The sequence below is a fragment of the Armigeres subalbatus genome, chromosome 3 (genome assembly GCF_024139115.2).
Source record: "Armigeres subalbatus isolate Guangzhou_Male chromosome 3, GZ_Asu_2, whole genome shotgun sequence".
In the NCBI taxonomy this organism is placed as follows: Eukaryota; Metazoa; Arthropoda; class Insecta; order Diptera; family Culicidae; genus Armigeres; species Armigeres subalbatus.
In genome coordinates, this window is record NC_085141.1 from 39,321,203 (window position 1) to 39,336,266 (window position 15,064).

The following is a 15,064-nucleotide window of genomic DNA, read 5'->3' on the forward strand; positions in this document are numbered from 1 at the left end:
AGTTGTATAATTTCTTTACTTCAGAAGAAATTGCGATATTTGCTTAGAATTAGTTTTGGATCGCACGGATTTGGCGCGGAATGGATTTCATGTCACGCGGAAATGGCGCGGATTTGATTTTAGTTGGCGCAGATTTGACGCGGAAAATATTTCAGAATCTCCGTAACAACCCTGCATGTTAAGTTCACTATTTTCATTACTATAGTGACACAATTAACCAAAATTTGAACAATATTAGAACACTCGTTGCCAAAATTCGGCTGACGTTTTTCACTTGAAGCAGCACATTATAATTGCCTACCTTACGGCTTATACAAACGATTTACAGTGAATAATGCACCAATATTTCATGGGCCGAAAAAGCATCCAGCACCAGAGCCGAGATTAGGATAATTGGCCGAACATAAAGTCCATTTCGCACGAAACTTTTGATGGATTAAATAATAGAGTTTTAACCATTATTGGTGTTTTTGAATACTAAGCGTAATATCCCAAAAGCAAGAAAGCCGTTTGGTGGCATAATTACGGATAGATCTTCAATATATGAATATTTAAATTGATAAATGTCCTCAACCACAGCATAATAGGATAAGGTTTGAGCCTTATACCGTATGTCAATTATTATTCGATTTTGACAATTCAGGTATGCCTGGACTATAAATTTAGTTTCACGATATGTTAATGGAACCAAACATGGCCACCGGGTTTTTCGAAGGTAGGTTCAGATCCGTAAATTTGTAGTGGGTATTAGGATTAGTTGTGGTTAAAAACAGAATAATATTAGTAACCACAAATAAAGTAGGGCTCTTTCTGATTGGTACCATATGTAGAAATTTAAAATCGGACCAGAATCAAGTGAGCCATATTTCACATTTGTTTAGAATCGGTGCCGATCGATAGTTTTAAAAGGAAAATTCTTTTGAATCAAGCTTTTTGACCGATCTCTTACTATGATTACATTCCAGAAGTTTTTTATACGACAAGAATAAAAAACCATTCAAAAAGACGGATTCTGAAGTCGCTGCGGTGCCCCCACGTGAACTTGTAGATAGGGACAGTTGTAGCACCAAAGCTAGTCATTCGACGGCTCGTTCCTCATGGTTGTAGATCGGGAAACGATGTATGAATATAAAATTCATTGACAATTCTGGCTATAGAAACTATAGAAGGGGTCATTTCTGTTTTAGCGCCCAAACTAGTCATTTGACGGATCTTGATGGCTCAGATTAGTATGGGAAAAACTTTTTTAAATTTTTATGATGGGCCGCCCTCTTATTTGGTTCTGTTTGATGCTCTGATGCTCTGGACAAAATTTCAGCCAAATAGGTCAACGTTTGGGCGGTGCTAAACTTGTTGGAAGTTTCTATGCAAAAATGTATGCAGAAACATCCAAAAACAGATAATTGCAGTTGGACGGCACAACTTACGATGAAGAACTATGATACTCATTCAGATCTTGAAGAATTTTATACAGAATGTCATGCAGAAAACCGCGAGAAGATAGAGTTTGCCCGACTAAGTTATTAGCATTTCTCTGAAGTGGGGTTTGACCAAATTTCGTTTCTATTACCTTTGAAAAGAAATAAATTCACCCCTACAACACTCCAGTAAAATGCTAATATCTTTGCCTAATAAACTCTAAACTTCTCGCGGTTTTCAGCATAACATTCTGTATTTAATTCTACAAGAACTGAATGAGTATCATTGTTCTTGATCGTAAATTGTGCCGTCTAAGTGCAAATCACTTTTTTTGGATGTATCTGAATAAACTTTTCCATATTTTTTTTTTCCTTTTCGGGTGTGCCACTGCGACCAATTATTAGATCTATTGTAGCGTTACCCATAAGGGAACAGGTGGTAAAATGAACACGTTAAGGACTTGCGTTGAATTCAATCATAAAACGAGGATAATTTGCTAGTTTTACCACTTGGTTCAGCAATTTAACTCATATTCTTATTGCACTGAACATTTTTTTCGCTAATAAACATTGTTTTATATAGTTTTTCATCGAAATAAAAAACATCGAAATTTCGTATGTACAAAAATAGTGCGGGTAAAATGAACACTGCCTGGTGGCAAAATGAACATAGCTTCTAAAACACTTTTGAAACATTTAATTTTCGTTTTTTAACTCTAGCACTGTATCTATAACTAGTAAAGATTATGAGAGCCTTTTGAAAAATCTGGTATAACTTTTGAAAAGCTCTTAACTAACAATATAATAAAAAGAAGGAAAAAAGTTTTGAAATATCAGTTATTTTTTAATTAAATTTACATATTTAAAGTTTTATCTTGGTTATTTGATATGGTTTGTTTCTTGAGCTTCTGCTTCACAATTGCACAACTTTTATGATAAATTTGTGAAAGTTTGATACAAGTGTTCATTTTACCCCCATACGTGCCTTGTGATAAATGACTCTTCCTCTAACTATGCAAACCAATAATTTTACTATTTACCCCTGCAGCATCTTAGTGAAGGCAGTCATATTTGCCGCTTTGGTTAGAACAGGTTTGAATCAATGTTATTATGAATTAATTAAGAATTTAAACTTGCGGAAAAATGGTTAAAAATTACACCACACCCTATTTTTACGGCCTTGTTTGATATTTTGGATAGCAATGGCTATTCGTTCGGTCTCAAAACCAAAATATTATTTTATTTCGAGGAAAACGTGTGCATGATTAACATACGCCTAAATAGTGTTTTAATATAGATATAGCCAACTGTTCATATTACCACCCCTGTTCATTTTACCACCTCTTCCCCTATCCTTAGTGTTTAAGTGCATGTCGAATTACTCCAGTGCTACTGAGAAGCAATGCAATATCGGTTTCGATACAGTTGTTGTTTTGTTTTCTCAAGACCACCATGACAAGGTCCCGCTATTTAGACCCTTCATAGAGAGCAATCCCATTAAAGGCGCGCCCCTTATCAATAGGAAATCAATCCTTTCTTGAGAAAACAGAACAGTGATACTGTTTTGACCATGCGTCGGAGCCCTAGGCACATCCTTGTCTTGCTTCTAGAATATCACCAGTAAACAATGAAAACCCGGGATTTAGCTCTGTCTACAAGACCATTTCAAGCAAGAGAATTTGTTCAGTAATAAGAACTTCCGTGTGTTCCTCTCACTACCATTGTTCACCAGTTTAAGAAGAGTTAGTACGTATTTGTGGAATCCGCCGATCAGGGTTCTTATATTCACCTTGCCGCCGATGCCAGCAGGATCCGAAATCTTCTGTAGCCGTCGCTGTATACGTCTGTCGCGTGCCACCGTCAGTTTTAGAAAGAGGAAGAGTCATGGCTTGCTATGCGCTGATCGACAACCGTCGATGAATCGTGCATAAGGCAATCATTGAACGGGTAAATGAATCCATGTTAATTCATCTGCTTACATACTAGGGGTATACCTTCAAATACACGCCGAATGTAATTTACTCGTACCCCACATTCCCCTTCTTCCCCAGAGAAAAAAATCAGAACAAAAAGATTGCGTATTGAATTACGTAGTTTGATATACCAAACTAAGCTATAGCCTAAGGATTCATCGTATTTAGTCCTCACTTGCATCAATTACAGAAGTTCAGTAATCGCCTCCTCAATATTCAGCAGATTTAATGTCATGCTAAACACCTCATGTTGGCTGAAGCATTTTAAAATGTAAATTGCGATCAAATAATTCCAAAACTATCGATTTTGTGATCTTCACGCCACATTCATCCTTCGATATAAATTTATCATGGCCATTTTATTTGAAATACAAACGCATAGCTCAATCCCAGATATAAAACATAACATTCACTTATTGAATTCATCGTCGAACAAACACTAACGATACCCGTTGTTTTCACTAGCTTGGACAAATCATGAGCCAGATATCGGCAGTGACAAACGCCAAAATCGAGCAATACAGATACGCGTGCCACAAGTGATATCTTGACCAACTAATGATTACTTGAATTAGTCCGTAAATCAGTGTACGATGAAAATTCCACGAGGGTTACATTTGTTTGTCTGCGGTTTAATCTTATCAACCATCAGCGGTAGCATGTTCACGCACTTGTAACCTTCCATCTGTGCATGTAAATAATCCAGAATGAGCATAACTTCATACAGGATTCGAAACTTGGTCTCATGGTGAAGATTCAATCTCTTACACCTCTCTCTGAATATAGCTCGTCTTATCGCAAAGGGTACTTTACTTGTATATACAGTGTTGGTATATGTCCATTCTTATTTGTTGAATCGTTTAATTTCTTTCTTCTCAACTGTTTGACGAACGTACAGTCACACTTAATATTTCTACTGAACGTCACGTCAGATCTCTCCTTCTCAAACCACTTAATTAGTTACTATGTCTGAAACTCGATTATACATATGTACAACATGTGTTCGGAAAACATGAGTTCGGAAAAGGTATTGGAGAGTAACCGCCCCTTCGGTGGGCTTTGATCCCACGACCCCAGTAGGATCCCTTTTTATTTCAGAAATTCTTCCCAGACGTCCTACAGTGTGGTATACAAGTTCCTACTGGATGTCGAATTTAGTTTTTCTTTTTCTCTCACACAAACTTTCCCATTGTTACCGAATGGTAACATTTACTCAATGCACGACTAGTGTGTTAATGTAGGGAGACTATTGTAAATTTAGCAACCGTCATTTCAAACCGGTGTGCGATACATCAACGGTGTATCTCTGCACTGTGGGTGGCAGCTGGATTTGGCTACCAAATGTAAGCTACCACGGCGATGCGGAAATGTTCGCCGTTAACCCACACTGGGTAATCCTGGCTATAGGAGATTTTGAGAAAGCCAAAAGAAGGGCAAAAACGACGATAATTCGGTAGAAGACACACAACCAGTTTGGAAGTGATTAACCCGAAAGTTTTGCAGCAAAAAAGTTTGCAAGTTTCCCAATCTTGCTTGGGATAAAATCGGTTGTTACCAACCACAGACATTATTTGGTACGAACGTCGCGCTAAGAAACCAAGAATTGGAAGTCATCGCGAGTGAGTGGAATTTTGCAACCACAATAACGTACCTAATCTCCAAATTGGAAAGCTCCGGGATCTACGTGCCTTTCCCAAACCAACGAACGTTCGGCGTCCTTGTGCTAGCCTGCGGGCTGCTGCCGGCTCAGTTTCCAGCCGATGAAAGTAAGTGGAAATATCTACGCGCCCAACCTCCCTTGGGCACCGGCACGTTTTTACCCGAAACCCGACTCTTCGTCGTGCGCCACCGTTGTCGGCGTTCTGTTATCAGATCCAAGTTCCGGCAGGTGAAATTTTGTTCAAGCATCTCCGTGCCCAACCTACTACCTAGAGTGCATCGAAATCTACTCGCTCCTGCCCGACGCTTTATCGAGCGACGTCGTTACCGGTTCCCGCCAACTGAGGTGACCCGACCGTCATCTTATCATCGTCATCCTGCTACCTCGTGTGAGCTACTAGCTCCATCACCCAAACCATGGGTTGTTCCGAACCAACGATCCTGCCATACTCATCAAGAAAAACCAGAACGTCTTCGAACTTGCAGTGTCCGTAACCGTCAAGTCCATCTTCCTGTCGATAACCAGCGCAGCTAATGCGATGCTTTCGGTGTATTAAACGACATCTCTACCGACCAACAGTGAACACCCTCGCTCGCCTTGATAGCGCAATAAATTAAAGTACCGTGTTTTAGGTAGGATCCCCACCATTCAAAAATTCCTCACGCTCACACGCCCTGGGACCCTGGAGAAAAGAGGCCTTCTGCGCCCACCCCGGAAGCTGTCTTTGTTCAGACCACCAGCTTGGAGTCTAGGCTAGTCCCCTTCCGGGATTGCAAGAACCACCGGGGCCATAACGTTTCACAATAAACCCGTCTCATTGCAAGAATACTCACAGACATTCCATTGTTGTAAATGTTTCTACCAAACATCCCGTTTGGTTTCTTTTTTTCTTTTCACAATGAGCGTCCCGCCTCAATTCAGAAATGCTCGCAGGCATCCCGCACTGTGTTCCTACCAAACATCCCGTTTGATAATCTTCTCTTCACAATGAGCGTCCCGTCTCAATGCAATCATACTCACAGGCGTCCCGCACTGTGTCCCTACCAAACATCCCGTTTGGTTTCAATCTTCTCTTTACAATGAGCGTCCCGCCTCAATGCAGACATACTCACAGGCGTCCCGCACTGTGTCACTCCAGAAAAAACTCGCATTTCGAAAAATACGAAAATTCTTTTTTTTTCGAATGCTGCACCCATTAATTTTTAACTTACCAATCTGCAGCCAATATTGTTTTTCATTGGCATTTTCCTTTTTTTTAACGAATTGCCAATGAATCCTGGCCAGGATCGCCAAATGTGGAATCCGCCGATCAGGGTTCTTGTATTCACCTTGCCGCCGATGCCAGCAGGATCCGAAATCTTCTGTAGCCGTCGCTGTATACGTCTGTCGCGTGCCACCGTCAGTTTTAGAAAGAGGAAGAGTCATGGCTTGCTATGCGCTGATCGACAACCGTCGATGAATCGTGCATAAGGCAATCATTGAACGGGTAAATGAATCCATGTTAATTCATCTGCTTACATACTAGGGGTATACCTTCAAATACACGCCGAATGTAATTTACTCGTACCCCACAGTATTTAAACCCCTAACTCGATTTTTCCAGCAGTCAGTTCAGCCTAGGACCGGGTACCGAGGTTTTTTAACTATTGCTTTTTGTATTGAAACTTTTCCTTTCGTCACTGAAATCATTGACACTTTTCTTCAGCGACTGCTTCCGCGATAGAGCATTTGCACATTTTATTCACTTATACATCTATATTACTGTCAAAATGTGCATTTGACAATTAAATTTTCAGCTAAAAGCTCTATTATTTGACACCGGTGCCCTCACACAACTAATCGACATCAGTTGTCAAAAAATCAGGAGTACCAACTTGACGACTATCTCCTTGTCGCCGAGTCTGGCGCTGAGTGCTCGGCGCGGAAACCCAAAGGTGGGAATAAAATTTTGGGGCTTGTTAGTTGCGCCACGTCAAGTAGTCCGTCGTCCAGACGCTGAACATCATACGCCTGTCAAATAGAACGACAGCCAGCCGAATGACAATGGGAAAGGAAAACAAAACGTTTGTGCTCCACGAGGTGAATTGCAAAACGCTGTGCAGAAAAACATCTTTTTAGAAATTCATTTAATTAGTTCATAAAATCTGTTTTCATTATTTTTGCTCATTATTATCAATCTATTGCCCTTGGAAGTATGAATTGTAATACTATATACTAAGCTTGAAATCGACTAAACTTTTGTTTACAGTTACAGATTTGTATATACATATAGGTAACTGTTGAATTAGACGGTATTGCGTTACCCTGAGTCACACACAGACGGTATGAATTGAACAATTATTAGTATAATTTGAACTCATTTGAATTATTTATATAGTGAAATATCTACTATTTGCCAGTTACCTTGGTTAGGATAAACCGCGCATAAATTTTTGAATTGTGGAGTTGTAGGTGAGATATTCAGATTGATTTGTGTAAACAAACAAAAAAAAACTATTTCCTAATTCTACACTTATTAGACAGTACGCAGATCGTGACGGAAAGAAAACGGAAGAATTAATCCGTTGAGTGGTAGAGAATACTAGAGTAATTATATAAATTTGATGTATTACTATATATTCTAATATGTGTTATATTCCGCAGGAATTTTGTAATTTAACTGCCAACGAACAATAAATTAACAAAAACTATTACCCACTACCACCCAACATTTTACAAAATTCTCTAAAGAGCATTAGCAGCATGTCCACCAAAACACCTTCAACTGGGTCGAAACAGGACGGAAGAAGTGACGCAACAAAGGCGGTTGTGAAAACTCCTGAAGCAAATGTGGTTACTGAGATGACAAATCTAACAATCGCGGAGCATACGGCAAACGAAGCGATTGTTGTGGGAAATTTGGAAACCGGCACAAATCGTGCAACAGTTGCGCAGGATTTGACTCGCCATCCGGACCCCGAGGTAAATGTATTCGGTGCTCATGCGAAAGTTTCTAATGTGAAGAGAGATCGACCAAAAGTTGGACCCGGACCTGGAGAAATGGGTCACACAGCTTCGAAAGGAGCGGAGAAAAACCCGATAAAGGAAACAATTCGTGTCAGAATCACCCGCTTCAGCCATTGTGAAATGTGCAACAACCGTGATAATAGCAGAATGGTTCAATGCGATTCCTGTGATCTATGGTATCATTTTTCGTGTGTAGAAGTATCCGGAGGCATCGAGAACCGTAGTTGGAACTGTCCAATGTGTTCGATAGAGGAACCTGAATTATGTCGCGTTGAGGAAATGGCACAGGAACTAGAAGCAGAGGAATTGTTACAAAATCCTCCCAATTCAATTTATGTTAGAAGAAATGAAACAGATAGAGCAGAAGTATCTCAAGGAGAAATATAGGCTATTAGAAGCAGCGGACGATGACAACTCAACAGTGTTCAGTGACAGAGCTATTGATAGTGTGGAAATGTGCAAAGTACAAAACTGGCTACAGGATACGGATAACTGTGGACAAGACTTCGATCATATTCATGAAAAAACTGAAAGATTCAAGGAGCATCAAAATAAATCATCAAGAAAAGTGAATCAGACAACCGTTTGGCCTGCTCAAAGTGTACCTCAGACGACTCTACAAGGTTTTATACCTAATCAACGTTCCACGCCACGAGAACCAGTAAAAACGAGCATGGCGAAATCTAGAATCGCTTCACATCAAAGCCATGCAAACCTACCTTCAGATGAACCTTTCAGCCAAGCCCGTGCAAGATCCATGCATCGCCATTCAGATCATGCCCCCGCTGTTGTGTCGAGAGTGCAGTTTAACGCAGCACCAATAGCTTCAGCACAGTTCTGTCCTACACGGCCGCTTGTAGCAGCTACGTCATTCCGCCAACAGTCAGTGTCAAACGCAGGCGCACAGGAGCAATTTCCCAGTTATGAAGAGGCACATAACAATGCCTACACACTCAATCGCAGTCAAATAGCGGCGCGCCAGGCTGTACCTAAGGAACTACCAGAATTCTATGGATGTCACGAAGATTGGCCTTTATTCATTTCAATGTATAATTCCTCGACGATGATGTGTGGCTACTCTAACGAGGAAAATATGCTACGACTCCGAAAGTGTTTAAAAGGAAAGGCTTTAGAAGCTGTACGATGCCGTTTGCTTCATCCATCCAATGTTTCTAGCGTTATGTCCACATTGAAAATGTTGTACGGAAGACCGGAAGCAATAATTCAAGCTTCGATAAAAAAGATACGTTCGCTGCCGTCGCCTCAAATGGAGAAGCTCGACACGCTAATTAACTTTGCTTTAACGATTGAAAATCTGGTAGCAACTATAGAAGCTTGTGAAGTTGATGATTTTCTCTACAATGCTTCCTTAAAATATGAGTTAGTTGAGCGCCTACCGCCTGTTTTGAAACTAGACTGGGCTAGGCACAACAGGAACAATCCGATTCCAAACCTGATGGATTTCAGCAACTGGTTATATGCAATTGCAGAAGACGCAACCACTGTCTTGCCGACTACAAATATAGCTGTACGGAGTCGTGCTTCAAAAGGTGACGGATTCATAAATATGCATTCAGAAAGTGAATTTGAATACGAGCAATCGCCGCAAGAAAAACCGCAGTTAGCACAGGGAACATCCACTGTCCAATCAACCGAGTGTGTAGTATGTAAAGGGACATGTTACTCCATCTCTAAATGCGCGCGTTTCGCAGAGCTTAGCATTGAAGCCAAATGGGCTGTCGTTCGCGAAGGAAAGCTTTGCAGAAAATGCTTACGGAAACATAATGGAATATGTAGGCAACAAAAAGTATGCGGGATGCATGGCTGCGCTTTTCTACACCACCCGTTGCTACATAACGAAAAACAAGTACATGCTAACACCAAATCCGAAACTTCGGCTATCGAGAATCCTAGCTGCAATGTGCATCAAATGCAAACAAGTGAAGTTCTGTTTCGAATCGTACCTGTTTTGCTTCGAGGACCCAATAAGGTAGTGCAGACATACGCATTTGTAGATGATGGGTCAGAGTTAACGCTCATGGAAGAAAGCTTAGCAAGAGAACTTGAACTCACAGGTGCCAAATCGTCACTATGCTTGAAATGGACCGGCGGCACCAAAAGGGTAGAGGATGACTCCCAGATAGTCGAGGTTCAAATTTCGGGTGTGGGACAGCATGCAAAGAAATACAAAATGGAGGACGTGCGCACCATCCGTAACTTACAACTGCGACCTCAAACGTTGGATTTTTTGGAGCTACAGCGAAAGTTCGAATACTTACAAGGATTACCAATTGAATCCTACAGTAGTGTTTGTCCTCGAATTTTAATTGGCTTAGATCACGCCGCGCTTGGGTATGCTTTCAACAGCCGAGAGGGAAAATCCAGTCAACCGATTGCGGTTAAAACGCGTTTAGGGTGGATAATATACGGGAATTGCTCAAGCCTCCGAACAAACTCGAAGCCCAATCACGTAAACGTACATACAATCAAGATATGTGAATGTAATCGTGATGGCGGGGAAATGCTTCACACTGCTATGAAGAAGTATTTTGCTATTGATAGTCTAGGGATCGGAAAACCAGAAAAAATTCTTCGATCAGCTAACGAGCAACGAGCCATTGATATTCTCGAACAACGAACGGTGTTAAAAGGCAGATGTTACGAGACGCCACTACTATGGAGATATGACAATCCTCGTTTTCCTAAAAGTAAAAATATGGCGTATCAAAGATGGTTATGCCTCGATAGGCGGATGAAGAAGGATCCCATCTTTTCGAATACAGTGAGAACGAAAATAGCAGATTATTTATCTAAGGACTACATCTATAAAGTCGAACACTGCGAACTCGACAATGACCACAAAAAAGAATGGTATTTACCGGTGTTCCCAGTTGTTAACCCTAACAAACCCGGTAAAGTGAGGCTGGTATGGGATGCAGCTGCTGCAGCAAACGGAATTTCGCTTAATTCACTCTTATTGAAAGGCCCTGATTTGTTATCATCCCTACTAACCGTTTTAGTACAATTTCGGGAGTTTCGAATCGGAATATGCGGCGACATAAGGGAAATGTACTTGCAAATCCTGTTAAACGACGACACTCGACTATGTTTTTTTTGGAAAGAAAAGGAGAACGACACTGAACCAAGCGTATACGCTATGCGAGTCCTGCCATTTGGAGTATCATGTGCTCCAAGCATTGCGCAATACGTAAAAAATACCAATGCAGAAAGATATAAACTAGAACATCCCAAAGCCGTCAATGCGATAGTCAATCAACATTATGTTGACGACATGCTCACCAGTGTAGAAACGGAACAAGAGGCAACCAAGTTAGCAAGCACTGTGAAAAAAATCCACTCTGCAGCTGGTTTCGAAATGCGAAATTGGATCTCGAACTGCCCTGCTGTATTAAGTGCTATGAACGAAAACATAACGGAAGAGAAGGAGCTGAATTTGACGGAAGGAGTGCGTACCGAAAAGGTATTAGGAATGTGGTGGAACACGACCACTGACTGCTTTACATTCAAAATATCTGCACGCTACGATCCCGAGCTAATATCGGGTAGCCGTACACCTACGAAGCGGGAAGTTCTTCGGACCCTAATGATGATTTTCGACCCACTAGGCCTCATTGGCCATTTTCTGATGCTGTTGAAGGTTACGCTACAAGAGATCTGGAGAACATCAATAGGGTGGGATGATCCAGTCCAGCAAGCCCAGTTCGAGCTTTGGCTGCAATGGCTGAAAGTACTTCCTGAAGTAACAAAAGTAGAAGTTCCTCGATGTTACAGAACGGTAACATCATCTGGAAGTTCAAACAACGTCCAAATGCATGTCTTCGTAGATGCAAGCGAAAAAGGATTTGCTGCTGTGGTATATTTAAGATTCCAGGAAGGTGACACTATTGAAACCACCTTGGTAGCATCTAAGACTAGAGTTTCTCCATTGAAATTTTTATCAATTCCTCGATCTGAACTGCAAGCTAGCGTTATCGGAGTCCGATTGGCAACAAGTATAGGTCAGTCTCTCTCGATTCAAGTAAATCAACGATTCTTCTGGACTGACTCTAGCGATGTGATAAGTTGGCTTAAATCAGATCATCGCCGTTATAGCCAATTCGTGGCCTTTCGCATAAGTGAAATACTTGACACAACTGAGATACAAGAGTGGCGATGGTTACAGACCAAAGAAAATGTAGCAGATGAAGGAACAAAATGGAAGCGGTTTCCTGATATGAGTAAGACTAGTCGTTGGTTCAACGGACCTGATTTTTTAAGGAAATCTTCTGAAGAATGGCCTATAAAACTGGATTCCTGTGAAACAACTAAGCAAGAACTACGACCACATTTACTCGTGCATGCTGTTGCCCCCCAACCGGTCATCGATCCAATGAAGGTATCGAGATGGTCTTCACTGTTACGTCGAACAGCATACGTATTTCGTTTCATCAAGAACTTAAAAGCAACAAACCACGAGTTTAGGATCTTCGGATCGCTGACGCAACCCGAACTATTAAATGCCGAGCGCTATCAATACAGGATGGCTCAACAGAGCTCTTACGCTGATGAGGTGACATTGCTGTCGAGTTTACACGAGTCTTCCAGTTTCAAAAGGGTAATTCCTAAAAATAGTCCAATATATCATTTATGTCCCTTTTTGGATGAATATAGCGTGCTACGTGTACGAGGTCGAACTAGAGCTTGTATGTATATTGACAAGGATATAGCCAATCCTATAATCCTTCCAAGACAACATCAAATAACAAGGCTTATCGTAGCTGAGTACCATCGCAGTTACCATCATCAAAATCATAACACGGTTATCAATGAACTGCGACAACGATACAGTATTTCGAGGTTGAAAGCTACATACAACAAGATTCGTAAGGAATGCCAGCAATGTAAAAATGACCGCGCTAAACCAGAACCACCATTAATGAGTGATTTACCTATATCTCGTTTGGCTGCCTACGCACGTCCCTTTACACATATGGGTGTGGACTATTTTGGACCTATTGTTATCAACATCGGACGACGCCACGAAAAGCGATGGGTTCTACTTGCAACTTGTCTCACCACTCGCGCTATACATCTTCAAATAGTTCACTCTATGACTACCGATTCATGCCTAATGGCGCTCAGAAATGTGATGGCAAGAAGAGGCATACCAGCTGTCATATATAGTGACCGTGGTACAAATTTTCAGGGTGCTAGTAAGGAACTTGCTGTGGCAATGGAAAGCGTAGATCAAAATAGACTTGCCACAGAGCTTACTACGCCCCATACAGCGTGGTCGTTCATACCTCCTGCTTCGCCACACATGGGTGGTGCGTGGGAGCGTCTAGTCAGAACTGTCAAACAAAATCTTGGTAAGTTGCAGTCAAATAGGAGCATTACTATGGAGGTATTAGAAAATATGTTAGTTGAAGTTGAGAATATTATCAATTCACGACCACTTACAAATATACCGATAGACAATGATCAGTCACCAGTATTAACGCCAAACCACTTCTTGATGGGTTCAAGTAATGGATTAAGACCATGGGTTCCGTTTGATGACGGTTCAATGGTCATGAAGTATAGCTGGCACCTTTCCCAGACCATGGCCAACCAATTTTGGAAACAGTGGCTTCGAGACTACTTACCATCAATTACTCGAAGAACAAAATGGTTCAAAGCAGTGAAACCAATTGAAATTGGCGATATTGTAATACTAGTGGACCCAAAATTGGCTAGAAACTCTTGGCCTAAAGGGCGAGTCATCGGGATCAAACGTTCATGTGATGGACAGGTGAGAAGTGCTACGGTTCAAACATCTAGCGGAATTTACGAGAGACCTGCCGTCAAGATCGCCGTCCTGGACGTTGGCGTTGATTGCAATGCACATCAGAATGTCCAGAAGCGCATTCCGGGGGAGAGTGTTAGTTGCGCCACGTCAAGTAGTCCGTCGTCCAGACGCTGAACATCATACGCCTGTCAAATAGAACGACAGCCAGCCGAATGACAATGGGAAAGGAAAACAAAACGTTTGTGCTCCACGAGGTGAATTGCAAAACGCTGTGCAGAAAAACATCTTTTTAGAAATTCATTTAATTAGTTCATAAAATCTGTTTTCATTATTTTTGCTCATTATTATCAATCTATTGCCCTTGGAAGTATGAATTGTAATACTATATACTAAGCTTGAAATCGACTAAACTTTTGTTTACAGTTACAGATTTGTATATACATATAGGTAACTGTTGAGTTAGACGGTATTGCGTTACCCTGAGTCACACACAGACGGTATGAATTGAACAATTATTAGTATAATTTGAACTCATTTGAATTATTTATATAGTGAAATATCTACTATTTGCCAGTTACCTTGGTTAGGATAAACCGCGCATAAATTTTTGAATTGTGGAGTTGTAGGTGAGATATTCAGATTGATTTGTGTAAACAAAAAAAAACTATTTCCTAATTCTACACTTATTAGACAGTACGCAGATCGTGACGGAAAGAAAACGGAAGAATTAATCCGTTGAGTGGTAGAGAATACTAGAGTAATTATATAAATTTGATGTATTACTATATATTCTAATATGTGTTATATTCCGCAGGATTTTTGTAATTTAACTGCTAACGAACAATAAATTAACAAAAACTATTACCCACTACCACCCAACAGGGCTTATGCGCAATAATTGCTTGAAAAGTTGCTTCCGCTGCATACAGTTTAGCCTCAAACAAAAGGAATTCGAGTCTTTCAACTGTCTGCAAGGTAACATTAATTATGTTTTATTTCTGAGACTGCTGTTGGTAGCGAGGACTAAATACGATGAATCCTTAATTACCACAACTTATTGCCCTAGCTAGAAAAATGGACTAGGTTAGGGCTCTGTTTGGTAGATCTTACACCGCAACACATTACGTCAAAGTGATCTACCGTGTTACGGGAAAACTTTTCCATATAAACTTCCAACAAGTTTAGCACTGCCCAAACGTTGACCTATTTGGCTGAAATT

General features: G+C 40.8%; 1 long non-coding RNA gene across 1 annotated transcript; it reads left to right on the forward strand.

Annotated features, from left to right (window-relative positions):
• Positions 1 to 7,116: 7,116 nt before the first annotated feature.
• LOC134226647 (uncharacterized) lies at positions 7,117 to 8,317 on the forward strand. Its single transcript, XR_009983529.1, has 5 exons — positions 7,117 to 7,243; positions 7,300 to 7,373; positions 7,464 to 7,502; positions 7,571 to 7,637; positions 7,695 to 8,317. It is a non-coding gene; the product is annotated as an uncharacterized LOC134226647 (long non-coding RNA).
• The last annotated feature ends 6,747 nt before the right edge of the window (positions 8,318 to 15,064 follow it).